Source organism: Pteropus alecto, unplaced genomic scaffold (assembly GCF_000325575.1).
Source record: "Pteropus alecto unplaced genomic scaffold, ASM32557v1 scaffold7, whole genome shotgun sequence".
NCBI lineage: Eukaryota > Metazoa > Chordata > Mammalia > Chiroptera > Pteropodidae > Pteropus > Pteropus alecto.
This window is the reverse complement of record NW_006494614.1, coordinates 17,765,370-17,784,821: the sequence shown is the minus strand read 5'-3', so window position 1 is coordinate 17,784,821 and position 19,452 is coordinate 17,765,370. Positions and strand designations below refer to the sequence as shown.

The window sequence follows — 19,452 nt, the reverse complement described above, 5'->3', positions numbered from 1 at the left end:
TTTTTCTTTCTTTCTCTGGCATTGATGCCTGGAAGCCAAAGAATATTTTTCTTTTCCTTTAGAATTTCTCATGTAAGTCGCATAATATACCTAATGGACCCTCTACAGATGGGGTTGATTGAATAAATTAGCTGAGGAACACATAATATATAGCTTTATTATAGTTTTTTTCTTCTTATTTATTTAACATGGCTTAGAAAGGTCGACTCAGGAATTCTTTTTTTCACAAGTGACATTGAGGTAACCTGAAGCTGTTTTGTTGTTTGGATCATCAGACATAATGGAGAGTTTCTTTTTTGTATTACTTTCTATCTTTCTCACTATCTGATCCTTTGGGAACTCCAAATGCCTTAACATTTTAATCTTTTTTAATTGACTACTAAAAATATCACAAAGGAGACCAGAAAGTCTATCTAACTTATTAACTGTATTTCTCCATAGGAAAAAAAAAATATGGTTGTTGGAACTTGTTTCTTTTGATATAACATTGTCAAGTGTATGGCCTCAGTGCCATTATCTAATGCTCAGAGTTTTTATACAGTGTAGGCTTTATCTGAATTTTCAAATCTCTGAAAAAATTTGAACTAATAACCTAATTTGTTTCACATACATTTGTTCTTCTCAAGGTATGATTTGATTAATATTATAGAAAACTTTATAATTAAGCTTTTGGCATTTGTGAAAGAATTTTCTGTCTGGGAAACAATTTTTTTCTACCTGATATGGTCAATTGGGAATTAAATATCAGACTTTTCCATAATGGCATTTGAGATATGTAATCTGTTTCTTAACCATTAATAAATATCTTAAATATTTAATATTCCTTAAATCTTTTTTATTTATTTATTTTTTTGCATATTTTTGCTTCTTTTAAAACTACTACAAACAGGTTTCATATGACTTAGAACCTTTCAGATGCTGGCATTTATATTTCTAATCAGTTACCAGATGATGCAATTATTTTTTCAGTCTAGTCTTAATCTTTCTTAAGGATTAGACTACACAAGAGTAGCCTTGGGAATTGTATGGAAGTAAAGGAGTATATAGAAGAAGCTTGTGATGGTACAGATGGGTCTGAAATATATTTTCCATAACATTTGTCATGGTGCAAGCCATTGTTGAATAGTTGGTCAGCAGTGGAAGAATGGGTAAATGAATGGCTTTGGTCTTTTCTTAGAGAAGTAATTGTTGCATTTAGAGGAAACAGAATTATAAAATAGCTCATTGCATTTACAATAAAGATCATGATTCATAAATATGTTTTAATGACATTCTCCTTGGGGATTTTTATTTCCTTCTCAGCAAAAGCATCTTAGACTAAATCATTCAAACTTTTGTTGTTGTTACCATCACCATTATTACCATCATCATCCTTTAGATATGTTCATAAAACTTCTTCGTTAGAAAAATTGAAGAACGATTGCTCTTTATAATGCTTTTCTGTCTTTTTTAGCTTTCCTTGAGTAATAAGCAAAGTCTCAAGAATCTATCCTGATGTGAAATATAGGATAGCTCTTATTATCGCATTTTTATTGATACTACTCTTGATTGATTAAAACAAAATACCATAGTTTAGAAAAAAATTTACTTCTTTGGAGAAACCTTGTTTCCATAGGTCAGAAGTGTTTAATTAAATAATTTTGCTTAAGAACTTGAACCCTGCTATTGATTTCATTAAAGTGAACTTATGTTTGTGCAATGCGATAGGAGAAGGTGTGGTATGAATTCTTTAATATTTTGATGGAGGTATTTTAGGTATTATAAATCACAGTCAAGTTTTATTTTTAAGCATTTTATTATTAGTTTTTAGTATACAGTACATTCATTAGACATTTCTACAATTTATGAAATGATCCCCCCTATTACTCTATCACCCCTCTGACTCTACACCTAGCCATAACACTACTGTCGACTACATTCCCTATGCTGTGTTCCCATCTTCGTGACCATCTATCAACTACCAATTTGTCAAGTTTTAAATAAAATATAAATCTTCAACAACTTGTTCTCAATACATTCAGTAGTAAAATTATTCTGCTCTAACTAGTTTTTCTTTAATGATAATAAGAACTTAGTATCTTTCAAAATCTTGAGGTCATCATTATGAATATCAGTTATGTCAGGGCTACATATAGTCAAGAAATAGGAATATTGAAATGAGATGTTCTTGAAATTGTTTTAAATAATTCTCTGATATTAGCTTGGTTAAAAAAATAAGTAATATGAAGACAATATTTTCTAAGTAACTCACTATTATGTCTCTAAGATTTAGCAACATATGCTAAATATCTAAAAGTTCAATAAAAGTTCCTTCAGATGTTGAAGAAATTTACATTATATTTATTTAATAATAAATTTTCTAGGAATTATTATCTTAGACCTATGTCTGTACAGAATTCCCCTCTTATCCACAGTTTCGCTTTCCATGGCTTTAGTTACCTGCAGCCAACCACGGTTCAAAAATATTAAATGGAAAATTCTGGAAATAAACAGTTCAGAAGTTTTAAGTTGGGCATTTTCTGAGTAGCATGATGAAATCTTACTCCGCCCAAGATGTGAATCATCCCTTTGGCCAGCATATCCACACTGTATACACTGCCTGCCTATTGATCCCTTCGTAGCCATCTGAGTTATCAGACCGGCTGTTTTGGTATCGCGGTTTGTGTTCGAGTAACCCTTGTAGCAGCCTAATACTACCTCACAATGCTTACGTCAGTCACCTTACTTTATCTCATCACGTAGGCATTGTATCATCTCACATCATCACAAGAAGGGTGGGTATAGTACAGTAAGAAGTTTTGAGAGAAATCATATTCATATAACTTTTTAAATAGTATATTGTTATAATTATTCTACTTCCTTATTAGTTATTATTAATCTTTTACTGTGCTTAATTTATAAATTAAACTTTATCATGTATGTATAGGAAAAAACATAGTATATATAGGTGTCTGTACTATCTGTGATTTCAGGCATCCCCTGGGAATCTTGGAACAAATCCCCTGTCCATAAATAGGGACTATATTTTTAGGAAAACTATTAGGTGGGATAGAAGGTATAATTTACAATGACATATTTGACAGATATAGAAGATATGTTTCTTTAAAACAGATGGCTTACAGAGGTCTGCACAGGGCCTGGGAAGCAGTCTTGGCTTAACTTAGATTGAGCTACCCTCTACTCGCAGGCCCCAGTATAGCACCTTCCTTACTTGCCTGTGTATTTACTTGGAGTCAGGAGTGTTTACTTTTGAGGTATTTAATGCCCTTTGTTTGACTGACAGCCTGACCTTTCCTATATTTCCAGAACTCAAAATGTGTTTATTTCTATGATTAGAAGTAGCATGAACTAATTCTAGCATTGTACTGCCATCTATTTCTTTATAGGCCAGGCTACTACCATAGAAGTTTAGCACCAGAATGCCTATGATTCTATTTAGATTTCGCAATACTATCTCTGTCTTAAATGCTCACTCGTTTTGAAGAGATGGGAATGATTATATTGTTTAATATTAAAAAAATCTATGGTTTTTATTGAACTTCTAGGTATTTAGCATATGTTGCTAAACCTTAGACACATAATAGTGAGTTACTCAGAAAACACTGTCCTCGTATTTCTTATTTTTTAAACTATAAAACAACTCTTAAACATATTATTTGTGAAATTGAAAGGAAAAAAGTTGACTGCCAAGAAGACATTAGAATCTTTTGTATGTATGGTAAACAGTAATGGTACCCCAAAGATGACCAACATCCTATTCCCTGGAATTTGTGAGTGTCTTATGTTATACATCCTAGGGGTGGGATGGGGAGGGGATTAGGTTGCTAATTGGCTGACTTTGTGATAAGATTATTCTGGTTTGCTCACATGGGCCAGGTACTCACATGGGTCCTTGCAAGTGAAAGAAGGAAGCAGTAGAGTCAGTGTCCAAAACAGAAATTTGACGACGATGCTGGCTTTAAAGATGAGGAAGGGGCCATGAGCCAAGAAATGCAGGTTGGAAGAGCAGGGAAATCGATTCTACTCTAGAGCCTCCACAGGGCACTGAGGCCTGCCAATACTTTTATTTTGGCCCAGTGAGACCCACTGCAGACTTCTGGTCTCCAGAACTCTGATTGAATAAATTTGTGTTGTTTGAATCCAGTAAGTTTGAGGTAATTTGATACAGCAGCAACAGGAAATAATACACTATGTTTACCATTATATAATGTTTTCACATCCATTGTCTCATCATGTGTTTGTAAAATAACTGTGATATAGGCATGGTTGCCATTCTTATTTCCAATTAATAGATGAGAAAAGTGAGGCCCAGAGAGATTTACCCAAGGCCACAAAGCTAATTATAACACTGTGAACACAAGCACCTAGCATTAGAGTTGAATGTGACTATGTTTTTCCTCTTCATTCTCTCTCCTTACTATGCGCAAATTTGGTAAAACTGACCCAGATCATAGGATACATGCAGATAACACATATAATCCCTCTACCCCCTACTATATGATTATCTCTTCCTGTCTGGATTCCTGCAGTAGCCTAATGTCAGATTCTTAATTCATGTGATCCTACTCTAATACATCCACTTAATCATTGTTGAACTGATCTTGAAAAAAAAAAAAAAAAGGAGAAAATCCTTCAGTGACTCCTCATGAATTTATAAGAAAGTATACATTCTTCACCACAGCCCATAATGTTCTTCTCTGCCTGGCCCCTAGCCAACCTCTCTGGTATTGTCTTTTTTCATTCCATCCTAAGCACTTCACTCCTGTCAGACAAATGATTTGTAGTTTTCCAATTACTTTCTTTTTTATTCCTCCCCTCCGTGCCTTAGTACCTGTCAGTCTCTTGGCCTAGAATACTCTTCTTCCATCTGGTTAATTCTACCTATCCTTACAAATTGAACTCTAGGATTAGTTCCTCAAAGAAACCTTATCTCCTACCCTGCTGCCTTCTTCTTTTCTTTTTGCTGATTAAATATCCCTTATATAAATCCATGATAGTGCATATCACATTGTACAGTAGTTACTGACTTATTGTTATCCTCCATTGAAATCCAGGGTCTTTGTGGCCATATGCCATGCATTAATCAATTTATATCTTCAGTGCTCAACACAGTGTCTAGTGGTGGGTTTAGGGTATCTTGTTATAACCTGGTAAGGGTGAAAGTCTAGGCTCTCCACTTGGACTTGCATGAGTGGGTGGGGTGGGCCACAGATTTTTTCAGTGGTGGTTGGATGCATTAGGGAGGTTATATTTTTTAAAGCTTTCCATCTTGCTAGGCTGCCTTTTTAATGTCCTTAGAGCATGCTTTTGTTACTGTTTATTTTTTTTTTGTTTTTCTCCCTGTCTGTTGGCATTTCTGTGTAATTGGGTTTTTTAGCTCAAAATATGAGGCAAAAAGAAAACCAGGAAACATACCACTTTGTCCTTCCTTTGGTCTTAAGCTGCATAGCTGGCTTGTCAGTCTTCTTAGGTTTGTTTTATATATAATGCCCTGGGATTTTAGTTGTACTTAGAGGAACAGAGATAAGTAAGTCTACTTCCAGGAATTGGAAACCTGTGAATGTATTTTTTAAAGTCAATAATATTCCACATTTATTATAACAGAGTTAGCCCTGCTACACACCACCCAGCTCCTCAGTACCACCCCTCCGAGGTCACCACTGCCAATCTTTATTCCTGTTCTCCTACTATTTACACTTGTGTTTTTAAATTAAAAGCTACACTGCCATTTCTCAAATTATTTTCTTTTTTATCTGTTCACTTCATATCATAGAAGATAAAAATTTATGTCATATATAGCTTCCCTCCTCCACCTACTTTCCATAGTTTTTATCGTATCACAATATTTTGGTTAAATGAAAATTACATATTTATATTATAAATATGAAAACTTTTAGCATTGAGGTATAATATACAATGATTTCATTTCCTTTGTTCACAACTTTTTTCCTAATAATAATCGCTTAAAATTACTTTTTTTCATTTGCTTGGTTTTCTACGTACCTATAAATTGATTCTTCTTTTTTAGTCTATTTTTTATTTTTTAATTTTTTCTTACACCTACAGCACCTGGTCTTCCTAGGTGGTCTCCCATCCAAGTACTAAACAGGCCTGATCCTGCTTAGCTTCTGAGATCAGACTGGATGGGGCATGTTCAGAGTAGCATGGCCATAGACTGATTCTTCTTTCAGACCCTTTGACAGGGTTGTAAACATCCTCTCAGTATGGCCAAACAAATGAATTCATTTATCAGTTTCATCTTTTTTTTTTTCTTTTTTTTTTTTAAGGCACACTTCCTGGAACCCTCTGTCCCCCTCTTCTAATCTGGACAGATTCTCCCTATTTCTGCTGCTCAGCTTTATTCCACATATTTTCTTTCTTTTAATCACCACCCTAGGAATTCCATTTTGCTTCTTTCTTATGCTGTATCTCATAGTCGTTGCACCTCGTATATTTCTTTTCTTTGTTTACAACTTCATTTAGGTGATGTACATTCTTTATGAGCTCACTTAGAAGGGGTTCCTAGGATATAAAACTTTAAAATGTTTGTTTAGAATATTTTCTTCCAAATTTAAACTATATTGATGGATTAGGATAGATTTCTAGGTTGGAAATAATTTTTCCATAGAATTTAAGATATTTTTCTATTAACTTCTGGATGCCAGTCACTAATGAGAATTCCAGTGTGATTCTGATTTTAATTCCTTGAATGAAATCTATTCCCCACCCTGTAGTACCCCTAGAGCATTTAGGATCTCTCTTGTTCCCATTGCTTTGTAACTACAGGATGGTGTATCTCAATGTGAGTCTTTTAAAATTCCTTTTTATGAGTCCTTGGTGGGTCTTTGAATCTGTGATTTCATCCTTCAATTATGAAAAATAGTTTTTCTCAGATTTTTCCACCTTCTATTTTCTTTGTTCCCTTTTTCTAGACTACCTCTTGGTCTGATCTTCTAAATTGCTTACCTTTTTTCTCGTACTGTTTATTCTTTTTATGTTTGTTTTTCCTGGAAGATTTCCCTAATGTCTTCTTCTGGCCATTCTATTGAAGTTTTTATTTCTGCTGAACTATTTTTAGTTTCTATAAGTTCTTATTATTTCGATCCTAATTATAGCTTCCCCTTCTTGTTTTATAAGCAGTAAGATAAAAAAAAGTTTATTTTTCTTTGTTCTCTGTTTTGCCTCTATTTTCTGCTGGTCTTGATTTCCCCATCTTAACTGATCACTGGTTTTCATATTTGAGGTTTTCCAGTGCCTTGAATTAATTTAGGAAGATGGATAAGATTTAAGATGGCCACCTGACAATTAACTTGTGGGAGGGTGCTGGGCAGGTAATGCAAATTGCTTGAGCAGAGACAATGGAGCAGGAGGAAGCATGGAGAGCCCTTTAACTGCCACAAGTTTGGGGGGTTTGATTGGGAAGTTGTGGAACTTGGCAAGGAATTAACCTGACGTAGTGGAAAAGGGCTGGGTAATGAAGATTCTTGTATGTTTTGTTAAATATTTGTTTCTTCTGCAAGCCAAAGGTCTTAGGTATATAATTTAAAATTGCATGCACAATTTTGTGTATAGGAGTATGTGCTCTTTTTTTCTATGAAAGTGCTCATGGTTTTCATAGAATTCTGAAAGGATACTGTGATTTACAAAAGTGAATAATATCTGGCAAATCATTGAGACTGATTGGCACACCCTCTCCAAGTAAATATTTTCTTCTCATCCAAATTCTACCCATGTTTCAAAACATGGCTCAAATCTCACTTTACTAATAAGTTCTTTATCAATTTGATCCTGAAATAGGCTCCTCTTCTGAATTTCTATAATGATCATTGTCAACATAATTTACTTTTCAATTTGCTATATCCTATCTTATTACAGCTTATCTAGTATGGCTCAGATTAAAAAATATATTTAGCTTTTCAAATGTTTTTATCACAGAGATTAATAGCTTAAGTAGAATCCCAAAATTTTTATTTACTAGCGGTGATATTAGACAAGTTAACTAACCTGAAGTTCCATATCTATAAAATGGAGATAATAAATATGACTATTATCATGTGACTCATAGGGCTGTTGAGACTTTTCAATGACCAAACTGCAAATGAAATGCTTAGGATAATATTTGGTATCATATCAGTGCTTAATAAATGTTTCTTGTTACTCTTCTCCATGAGGAAGGGGCCATACCCTATTTTCTCCACTATTCCTGCTATAATGCTCAGCTTATGTTAGAATAAAATGAGGTATTTTTTTGAATTGAAAACAAGACAATGAAAATAAATGATGATATACTTCATATGCCTCCATACACTTAAATACCATCTTCTCACTTTTGATCAATGTTTTAAGGACATTCCTTAGTGGGAGTTTTGTCTTAATGACATTGTAATGATGTTCTTGAAGCACCTCTATGTACCAGGTAGCTGGACATCATTGATGATCCTTCCACAGCCACAGCTTCCTACTGACTGATGAGCTTACTAGGCATCATGGATTTTTTTTCTATTTTAATTATAGAAAATCCATTGTAAATTAACTACCTGAATGTCATGGTTTCACTTTTTGCAGTGATCCTTTCTTATAGAGCTGTTTCATGTTGCATGTCTGGTCTAGTATTTTGTAGTTGGTGATTTCCTCCTAGACTGTCACTTTTGTTTAGATCGCCAATGATGTGGCCTTCAGGCAGTGCATAGTTAAATATGAAGATACGGTTCATGAAATCAGATGTCTCCTTTTTCACTAACATGTACCTCTTAGTTATATCTTAAAGCTCATTCATGCCATAATTATATCAAGCCGTAAAACATAGTAACTTTCACATTTAATTCTGTTCAAGTAGCACCATTTGTTACATGTTCCCCTGCTGTGAGTTAGGACATCATTTTAGTAATGACATAGGCTTTTGCTCCTGTGCTGACTTTCCAAAAAACCTTATACTCTGCAGTTTTTGTTTTTGTTATAAGTGTTCATCAGTTTCTGAAAGTTTGCCTCAAGAATTTTTTAAAATTTATTTTTATTACAGTATAGTTGGCATACAATATCATATTAGTTTCAGGTGTACAACATAGTGATTCAGCCTTTATATAACTTATGATGTGATCACCGCAATAAGTCTAGTAATCATCTGTCACCATACAGTTATGATATTATTTTCCCTATGCTGTATATTACATCTTCAATACTTATTTATTTTAACTGAAAGTTTGTACCTCTTATTCGAACATAGGGGTACATATATCTTTTAGAATTAGTGTTTTCATATTCTTCAGATAAATAATCGGGAGTGGAATTGCTGGGTCATATGGTAGTCTTTTCTTAATTTTTTGAAGAACCACTATATTATTTTCCATAGTAGCTGCACCAATTTACAGTTCCAGCAACAGTGCACAGGGTTCTCATTTCTCCAATTCCTCGCTAACACTGGTTGTTTGTTGATTTTTTCTTAATAGCTATTCCAACAAGTATGAGGTGATATTTCCTTGTGGTTTTGATTTCATTTCCCTGATGATTAGTGATACTGAGCAACATTTCATATGTCTGCTGACAATCTGTATGTCTTCTTTGGAGAAATGTCTCTTCAGGTCTTCTGATCATTTTTTAAATTGGATTTTTTTTTTTTTTTTGGATGTTGAGTTATATAGGTTCTTTATATATTTTGGATAGTAACCTTATCTAATACATCATTTGTAAATATTGTTTCCCATTTAGTAGATTGTCTTTTATTTTGATGAGGGTTTCTTCTACTGTGCAAAAGCTTTTTAGTTTGATGTAGTACCATTTATTTTTGCTTTTGTTGCCTTTGCCTGAGGAGACATATCCAAAAAAAATATTGCTAAGACTGATGTCAAATAGTTTTTACTGCCTATGTTTTCTTCTAATACTTTTATGGTCTCAAGACTTACATTTAATTACATTTAATTCTTTCAACCATTTTGAGTTTATTTTTGGATATGGTATAAGAAAGTAATCCAGTTTTACCTTTTTTGCATGTATGTATCCATTTTTACAAACATCATTTATTAAAGAGACTGTCATTTCTCCATACTATATTCCTGCCTCCTATGTCATAGATTGATTAACTGTATAAATAATATAGGTTAATTTCTGGGCTTTCTATTCTGTTCCATTGATCTATGTGTCTGTTTTTGTGCTAGTGCATACTGTTTTCATTACCATGACTTTGCAGTATAGTTTGAAATCAAGGAGCATGGGACTACCAACTTTGTTCTTTTTAAGGATTTCTTTGGTTTTCAGGGTCTATCGTGGTTCCATATAAATTTTAGAATTATTTGGTCTACTTCTGTTGACTGGTATTTTAATAGGCATTGCAGTGAATATGTAGATTGATTTGGGTAGTATGCACATTTTAACAATATTAATTCTTTCAAGCCATGATAAAAATATCCTTCCTTTTATTTGTATTGCTTTCAGTTTCTTTTATCAGTGTCTTATAGTTTTCAGAGTATTTGTCTTTTGCCTCCCTGGATAAATTTATTCCTAGGTATTTTACAGTTTTTGATGCAATTGTAAATGATTTTTTTTTTAATTTCTCTTTCTGATAGTTCATTATTAGTGTATAGAAATGTCACTGATTTCTGTATATTAAATTTGTATTCTGTAACTTTACTGAATTCATGTATTAGTTCTAATAGTTTTTTGGTGGAATTTTCAGGGTTTTCTATATATAGTATCATATCATCCGCAAATAGAGACAGGTTTACTTTTTCCTTTCTAATTTGGATGCCTTTTATGTCTTTCTTTCTTTCTTTCTTTCTTTTTTTTTTAATTGCTATGACTAGGACTTCCAATTCTATGTTGAATAAGAGTGGTGAGAGTAGGCATCCTTGTCTTGTTCATGATATTAGGAGAAAAGATTTTAGCTTTTTCACTTTTGAGTATGATGTTACTGAGGGATTGCCATCTCCGCCCTGTATTATGTTGAGATATGTTCCTTTTTTCTTACTTTTTTGAGAGTTTTTTTAAATCATAAATGGATGTCGAGTTTTGTTGTGTGCTGCATCTGTTGAGATGATTGTGTGATTTTTATTCTTTGTTTTTGTTAATATGGCGTGTTATGTTGGTGGTTCCGTGAATATTGAACCATTCTAACATCCCTGGAATAACTCCCAGTTGATCATGGTATATGATCCATTAATGCTTTGTTGAATTTGGTTTATTAATATTTTGTTGAAAATTTTTCACCTGTCCATCAGAGATATTGGTCTGTAATTTTCTTTTTTTGTATCTTCATCTGGTTTTGCTATTAGGGTAATGCTGGTATTTTAGGATGAGTTTGGAAACTTGCCCTCCTCTTCAATTTTTTCCAATAGTTTAAGAAGCATAGGTGGTTAGTTCATCTTTGAATGTTTGTTAGAATTCACCTGTGAGGCATCTGGTCCTGGCCTTTTGTTTGTTGGGAGTTTTTAGATTACTGATTCACTTTCATTACTAGAAATTGGTATGTTCAGATTTTCTGTTTCTTCCTGATTCAGTCTCAGAAGATAATGTGTTTTTAGGAATTTATCTATTTCTTCTAAGTTGTTCAGTTTGTTGGTATGTAGTCATTCATAGTATTCACTTGTGATCCTTTGTGTTTCTGTGGTATAGGTTGTATTTTCTATTTCATTTCTGATTTTATTGATTTGGGCCCTCTTTTTTCTTGACGAGTCTGGCTAAGTGTTTATTAATTTTGTTTATCTTTTCAAAAACCAGATCTTAGTTTCATTGATATTTTCTATTTTCCTCCCCCCACCCGCCCATTTCCTTTAGGTGTAAGGTTTGGTTGTTTGCAATAGTTCTTGTTTCTTGAGATAGGCCCGCATCGCTATATATCTTCTTTTAATACTTCTTTTGCTGTGTCTCATAGATTTTGGACTATTGTATTTCCATTTTCACTTGTTTCAGGTATATTTTTATTTTCTCTTTGATTGACTTAGTAATACATTGATTGATTTAGTAGTACATTGTTTAGCCTCTATGTGTTTGTTGTTTTCACAGTTTTCTTCTCGTAATTGGTTTCTAGTTGCATAGTGTCGTGGTCAGAAAAAATGCCTGATATGATTTCAGTCATTTTAAATTTACTGAGACTGATTTTGTGGCCCAATATGTGCTCTATTGTAGAGAATTTGCCTTGTGTATTTGAAAAGGATGTGTATTCTGCTGTGTTTGGATGGAATATTCTGTGAATATCTATAAAGTTCATCTGATCTAATGTGTTATTTAAGGGCTATGTTTCCTTTTTAATTTTCTGTCCGAATGACCTATCCTTTATGGCATGTTAAAATCCCCTATTATTTTATTACTGTTGATTCTTTCCTTTATGTCTATTAATATTTGCTTTATGTATTTAGGTGCTCCAATATTGGGTATGTAGATGTTTACAAATGTTATATCCTCTTGTTGGATTGATCCCTTTATGATTATGTCATGCTCTTCTTTGTCTCTTGTCAGTTTTTTTTTTTCAAATCTGTTTTGTCTGATGTGAGTACTGCTGCCCCAACTTTCTTTTTATTTCCATTCACATGAAATATCTTTTTCCATCTCTTCACATTTAGTCTGTGTCTTTTGTTCTGAACGGAGTCTCTTATGGGCAGCATATTATGGCTCTTTTCTTTTTATCCATTCAGCCACCTCATGTCTTTTGATTGGAGCATTTAGTCTATTTACATTTAAAATAATCATTGACAAGAATGTACTTATTGCCATTTTATTATTTTCTGATTGTTTTTATAGTTCTCTTTTACTCTCTTTCTTCTAGTATAGGTTTTTAGTTTTGATTACCATGAGCTTCATAGATAACAACCTATCTTTATAGCAATCCATTTTAAGTTGATGGTCACTTAAGCTCGAACACATTTTAAAAGCACTGCATTTTACTCGCCACCCCCATGTTTTATTGTTTGATGTTATATTTTATACTGTGTGTGTATCCCTTAATTATTGTAGAAACACATAATTTTATCACTTTTGTCATATAACTTTCATATTGGCTTTATAATTGGACCATCCACTATTTTTATTAAATATTTGCCTTTAACGATGGGATTTTCCTTTCCTATATTTTCTCATTTTTAGTTTTGGCTTTTTCCTTTTTGTTTAAAGAAGTACATTTAGTTTTTCTTGTATTGCTGGCTTAGTGGTGATGAATTTCTTTAGCTTTTTCTTTATTTCTCTTTCAAATCTAAATGATAACCTTGACAGTTAGAATACTCTTGGTTGTAGGTTTTTTTCCTTTCATCCCTTTGAATATATCATGCCTTTCCCTCTGACATACGAAGTTTCTGATTATAAATCAGTTGATAATCTTATGGGGGTTCCCTTGTATGTAAGTTGCAACTTTTCCCTTGCTACTTTTGTGTCTTAGTATGTGCCTCTTAGGGATCATCTCATTTGGGCCTCTCTCTGCCTCCTGGACTTGAATGTCTTTTTGCTTCAACAGGTTAGAGAAATTTTCAACCATGATTTCTTCAAATAGGTTTTCTGTCCCTTTCTCTCTCTTCTCCTCCAGGACCCTTATGATGCTAATGTTACTAAGTTTAATGTAGTCCTAGAAGTCCCTTAAAGTCTTCTCATTTAAAAAAAGAAAAAAAAAAAAAAAACAAATGAATACATATGCTGTTCCATTTAGGTGATTTCTACTATTTTGTCTTCTAGATTACTGATTCATTCTTCTCTAATCAACTGGGTTTTTTTCCCCCCCTCTAGCTTAATTACTGATTCATTCTTCTCTAATCAACTGGGTTTTTCCCCCCACCTCTAGCTTAATTTTCATTTCAGTTATTCTTCAGTTCTGATTGATTCTTTTTTTTTCTATTTCTTTATCGAAATTCTCACTGAACTTGTTCTTTTCTTGAGTTCATTAAGTTTCTTTATAATCACTGCTTTGAACTCTTTATTGAGTAAATTGCATGTCTTTGTTAAATTTAAATTTTTTTGTGGGGTTTCACCCTCTTCTTTCATTTTAAATATTCCTCTGTCTCCTCATTTTGCCTATGTTTCTGTGTTTATTTCTATGAATTAGGTAGATCAGCTATGTCTCCCTGTCTTGTAAGAGTAGCCTTATGTAGATATCCTGGGGAGCCCAGTGGTACAATTCCCATGGCGTACCAGAGTTAGGTGCTCCAGGTTTGTCCTCTGTGTGGGTTGTCTGTGCCCTCTTGTTATAGTTGAGTCGTAATTGCTGCAAGTGTGCCAGTGGTCAAGGTTTAGCTTCCAGCCTACTGCCTGCGAGGATTGGCTGTGACTGATGTGGACTATCCATTGTTGTGGGGCTGGCCCCAAGGAGCAGGAACCACCTTGGAGGGGCTCCAGTGCCATCTGAGACCTCTCACCATGTGTGCTGGTTGTGGAGCCTTTTGACAGGGGCTCCAGTGTGGGCTGAGTCAAGCCACTATGTGTTTTGTGATTGGATCTGCGATAGGAAGGCTTTGGTGAGAAGCAAGGCCTGATGCAGTGTGTGCTGGTCTGGAGCTCCTTGAGAGAAACTATGTTGTGAGCTGAGACCTGCTGCCACATGTGTTGTGGTTGTAACCACATGGCAGGACTCTTGTGCAGGCCCAGGTCAGCTATTGTGTGTGTCAGTTCTGGAGTTGCTTGGAATAGGCTCCAGTCTTAGCTAAGGCTGGCCACCACCTATAACAGGGTTGGAGCCACTTGGGAGGGGCTCCTGACAGGGTGAGCAGGTTGGCCTTGTGACACCTCAAAGGAATGCTGGGGCAGGGTGAATGATATTAGCAAAGTTAATGGAGAGTGTTAGAATTGGTACCCACTTGCACCAGGCCAGCCAGGTAGAAGGAGAACATAAACGAAACAGTAATAATGAGACCCAAAAGTACTTCCATCTTCAATGAAATTTTCCACTGATCTCTGCCTCTCTGACACACCCTAAAGTTAGTCAGTGTATCTCCACATGTGACCCAGGTGCTTCTCAAACTGCTGCTTCTGTGCTGGAGCTCAGAGCAAGCAAGTTCATTCATGGGTTCTTTAAGAGTGGAGGCCTGCTTTCCTGAATGTAAGCCTCACTCCTGAATGTAAGCCTCACTTGGTTCTCAGAGCCAGATGCTCCCTGCGTAGGTCTCCCAGCCTGGAGATCCCAGTGTGGGGTTTTGACCCCTTGCTGCTCAAATGAGTCCACCATGATTATGATATCTCTCCTGCTTGTGAAGCTCCACACCGAGGGGAATGGGTCCTGACCAGACTGTATTTCTAACATTCCTACCTGCCTTGATATGGCTTCTTCTTTGTATGTTTGGTTGTAGAAATTCTGTTCAGCTAACCTTCAGTTTATTTTCAGTGATGGTTACTCTATATTTACTTGTAGTTCGGGTGTGTCTGTGGAAGGTAAACTTAGTATCTACCTCATCTTGACCCCACGTCTGTGCCTCAAGGATTTTTAGGCTATTCACAGTCTGCTTTGTTTAAAGATATTCCTGTGGAAATAGGAGTGGAGTCTAAGGTTATGGCTCCATGCCCTATTTCATCCTTGTGCAGAATTGCATTTAAAAAATAAAAGAAAGATCTGAGCTAATGTTCCTGCAGTTGTACTTTAATATGCATTTCCTGAAACAAGTGGTATTATAAACTAAAATCTTAATATTCATTTTGATCATGGCATCAGTGCATAAATCAAACATTCCTCGAATTTTTAAGGCAGGGTTTAGTTTTCAATGCTTATGCAGTATACTTTCTTTCAAAGTCTATTTTACATTCTAATATCTATTCCTAAAATAATTAACAGCAGTCTACCTTGATATTATACTTTATAGTTTGTAAACCAGTTTCACCTGGAGTTTATTATCTGTTCTCACAACTCTGTGTCATGGTTGTTATTACTATCTTCAGTTTATAGATGAAAAAATTGAGAATAGGCAGATTAGAGACTCACTGAAAATACTTAATTGACCAGTTATGGAAGACCTGGGTCTCAAACCTACATCTATGACCACAAATTCTTCCCTTATTCTACTCTATCTTATTTCCATAGTAATATTTTAAATCATTTACACATTTTTGTCTTAAATGCAAGAGAAATAAGCTGACTTCAGTTTATGAGTTAAAAAATATTCATTAGAAATCAAAGACCTTAGCAATGTTGCTGTGTTTTCTTCTATGCAAAGATTTATGTTTACAGAAAGCAAAAAAGAAAAAAGTACTGCTCTGTTACAATATAGGATCACCTGTTCTCTGTTTTTCTTATTGGCTATAAATAACATTCTCTTGGAAGCTATAATTGCATATCAAGTCTTGTAACCTTAGTGTCTAATTGAATATAAACAACATGGTTTTGCTTATATCTACAAAAAATAAAAATGTCTTCTTTTCTGTTTTAATACATTTTATGAAATATATTTAAAATTTCTAGAAGTTTTATAAATACGATTTTGAAACTATCATATTTTAGTTTGTAATTTTCCACTGAGCTCAGAATCTGCTTAAAGTAACAGCCTCCTGCCCCCCCCCATAGTTATCAATACTTATAATAGTTTGGAAAGCTTAAATTATAACCATCAAATGTGAGACTTAGAAAAGTCAAACATTTCTGAGAACATGAAATTACTTCTCATTTATTTTTAGGCAATAATGGGTTTAAAGCAGAACATTTTATTTTGGAGCATATGGAGATTAACTATTAACTATTTACTTTTTTTTTCATGGTACTTTTTTAGTGCTAAGTCTCTAATATGAAACCTGGGATTCCTCTCATGTGCTGGGTACTGTCATAGATACTGGATATCCTGCAGTAGACCAATGAGATAGAGTCTCTGCCAAGAAGAACTAATAATCTAGATAGCTGTTGAATAAATGAACAGATAAACATAAAACGATATAACAGGTATGAAAAAAAAATGAATAGGGTGCAATGGGAGAGAATAAAAGAGAAGACCTAATTTAAATTGGTGGGAATGGAAGGCCTCATGGAGGAAGTAGCTATAAAATAGAATGAGAGGGAGTTTGGAGTAAGGATTTTTGAGATAGTGGCCATAGCACATATCCATGAGACAGGATGTATTTGAGTAATTGAAAGGAGGCAGTGTGTTCAGGTTGAGAGCGAAGGGCACAGAGCTGCCTAAGGAGTTTGGAAAAACTATGGACTGTAATGGATTAGTAGGTTGGCTACTGTATTAGTTACCTGGGGCTGCTGAAACAAATTACTGAACAGTGAATGAGATTTAAAACAAAAAATTTATTCTCTCACAGTTCTAGTGGTCAGAAATCTGAAATAAAGGTGTTGACATGGCCACTCTCGCTCCAGAGATGCTAGAGGAGAATCTGATCCTTGCCTCTGGTGGCTGCTGGCATTTCTTGGCTTGTGGCTGTACCTTTCTCTGTTTCATCTCCACATTGCCTTCTCCACTGTGTGTCTAGTATCCCTATGCTTCTCCCTTATAAGGCTATTTATAAATGATGGCATTTAGGAATTACCTAAACAATCCAGAATTATCTCTTTATTTCAAGATCCTTAACTTAATCATCTCTGAGAAGGCTCCTTTTCTAAATAAGATGTTATAGGGACTTGTTATAGGGACTTCACATATTATAGGGACTTGATGGAGGTATTGCCTACCATTTTCCAACCTACCACACATACCCAGCATTCATTTTCACTCTTATGCTTTGATTTTATTAAAATGTTTATCCCTTTCTTCATACAGGTCATGCATCTGTCTCCATAATATCTTGGTCTAAGGATAATTCTGATTTTATCTCCCTTGCTAGAAATAGGCATATAGGCATTTCAGACCAATGAGATACCAGAAGAGGGTTCCTCTGGGCTTTTGGGAAAGTTTCTCTTCATTCTCTGGGAGATTCCCATCTTTTCCTCTGACTACTCTCTTGTGATGATGTAAAGCTGGAACTCTTACAGTCATCTTGCAGCCATCTGAAGGGCAAAACAATGACATAAAAAAGGGTAAAGCCCAGAGAATCACAATAAATCCCAGCCAAAGCTAGGTTAAGACAACCCTGAAACTTAATCAATCTTTAAATTTCCAATCATAAGAGGTAGTGCATTGTGTTATCATTTAAGCTGATTCGAGTTTGGTTTTCTGCTACTTGTAGCCTAAAACATCTTTTGGATAAGCCATTGTAAGGAATTTCAATTTTATTTGATATGTAATGGGAAGCCATTGATTTAGGTTTTAAAACCTCATTTTGGATACCATTGGGATAATTGATTAGAGAGGGACAAGGAGTAGAAGTAGAGAAACATTTAAGCCATGTATTAGTCTAAGTGAGTGAGGATGGTGGCTTAAACCAGGATAGTAAAAGTAGAATGAAAATAGACACACAGATTTAACTTACATATATGCTAGAAGATTTCTCATTAAAGTTGGTAAATTGAGGACAGACATCTAATTTGTCTCCTATCCTCATTAAAACAATAGTAAAGAACTTTTTAAAAAGGTAAAAACACATGGGGAAAATGAGAGACCAGACAACAGGATGACATATTAGAAACTAGGAAGGACTTTGATAATTGGTAAATCCCTTGGCAGATCCAAGAAAACAATCATAAAGGAGAATTTGAGAAAACTATTAAGCAGCCTGATTTACACAGTAGAATCTGACAGACTCAGAAATTAGCTCTACTCTACAAGGGAACATTACTTAGCCATAAAACAGAACAAAATCTTGCCATTTGCACAACATGGATGGACACTGTGCTAAGTGAAATAAGTCATACAGAGAAAGACAAATACCATTTGATTTTGAATCTAAACAACAAAAGAAAACAAAAAGCCAAACAAACAAAAGAGAACAAAATCAGACTCATAGTTACAGAGAATAGACTGATGGTTGCCAGCAGAGATGAGGAGTGGGTGAAGTGGGTGAAAGGAATCAAGAAGCACAAACTTACAAATATAAAACAAGTCATGGGGACATAATGCACAGCAAGTGGAATATAGATAATAAAATCGTATCAACTTCTATGGTGACAGGTGGTAATTAGATTTATTGCAGTGATCATTTTTGTAACGTATGTAAAGGTCAAATCACTATGTTATGTACGTGAAACTAATGTTGTATTTCAATTATACTTTAGTTTTTTTAAAAAAAGAAAGAAAGAAGCTCTACTAGTTACCTCTGGAAGAGGAAATGGAGGCCTGGTGCTGGAAGGTAAAATAAGGAGGATTGATCAGAAATATGCTTTGGAAGTACTTGGAACCCAGGATCTCCTCTCCTATCTCACGTGGTAGTGATATGCCAATCCCACAACTAGGCAAAGACTGGAGCTTTAATCTCTGGAAATAAAAAATGTATTTTATTGGGAAAATTAGAGTTGAAGGTGAAGGTACAATATTTTAAAAATTGAGATTAAGCGAACATATGTGTACTTTCCCAGTTTGGCTCTAGAACACTGGCAACAAGACCTTTAATTCTCAGGCAGCAGACAGGAAGTCTTTTCTGGGGAAACTGAACATCCCAAGAGGAAAAACACGAATATAATTCATGAAA

At 34.6% G+C, this 19,452-nt stretch overlaps 1 protein-coding gene and 1 pseudogene across 1 annotated transcript in view; one reads left to right on the top strand and one right to left on the bottom strand.

The window, feature by feature from the left end:
• MEI4 (meiotic double-stranded break formation protein 4) overlaps positions 1 to 19,452 on the top strand; it is a 141,677-nt gene that overhangs the window by 27,944 nt on the left and 94,281 nt on the right. The window lies entirely within an intron of this gene.
• LOC112474968 lies at positions 6,058 to 6,176 on the bottom strand (annotated as a pseudogene).